Here is a 909-nt window from a genome sequence, read left to right as displayed (position 1 = left end):
CTATGCTGGCCAGAGTGGTCTCAAACTCCTGGCCTCAAGTGATTCTCCCACCTCTGCCTCCCAAAGCGCTGGATTGCAGGCATGAGCTACTGTGCCTGCCTAAAACAATGCTATTTTTAAGATGAGGTGCATTTAAAGAAAGGGTGTATTTGGTAGGCAAAATAAGTACCCTCCAAAGATGTCCAGGAACTCATCCCTGGAACCTGTGAACGTGTGAGACGACAAGGCAAGGGAGGAAATGAACTGGAAGGTGCTAATGACAGGTACCAATCAGTTGACCTGCAACATGGATATTATCCTGGGTTATCTCTAGAGGAGTCCAGTGGAATCCCAAGGGTCTTTCTAAGTGTGAGAAAGGCAGGAGGAAGGAACCAGACAGCCACATGAGAAGGATCTGACCCCAAAAATCCTGGCTTTTAAGACGAAGAAAGAGGCCATGAGACAAGGAATGGAGGGAGCTTTCAGAATCCAAAAAATGCAAGAAAACAGGTCCTCCCTTACAACCCTCAGAAGGGACACTGCCCCACTGCCATCTAGATTTTTAACCCAAAGACACTCATTCCAGACTTTACATGAAACTGCAGAACTGCAGGGCAATAAGTGTAAGTTTTTATTTTTAATTATAAACATTTTACTAACTTATTTTAATTGACAAATTTAAATGGTATATACTGTCTACAATAGGTTGCTTTGAAATATGTATATGTTGTGAAATAGCTACGTCAAGCTAGTTGATATTTGCATTACTTCACTTAAGTATAATTTTCTTTGTGGTGAGAACTCTTAAAATCGACCCTCTTAGCAATCTTTAAAAATCCAGTATTATCATTATCTGTTGACACAGTGTTTTACAATAGAGCTCTTGAACTTACTCCTCCTAACTGAAATCTTGTACCCTTTGGCCAACAT

Source organism: Mandrillus leucophaeus, unplaced genomic scaffold (assembly GCF_000951045.1).
Source record: "Mandrillus leucophaeus isolate KB7577 unplaced genomic scaffold, Mleu.le_1.0 Scaffold777, whole genome shotgun sequence".
NCBI lineage: Eukaryota > Metazoa > Chordata > Mammalia > Primates > Cercopithecidae > Mandrillus > Mandrillus leucophaeus.
Note: the sequence above shows the minus strand (reverse complement) of the source record.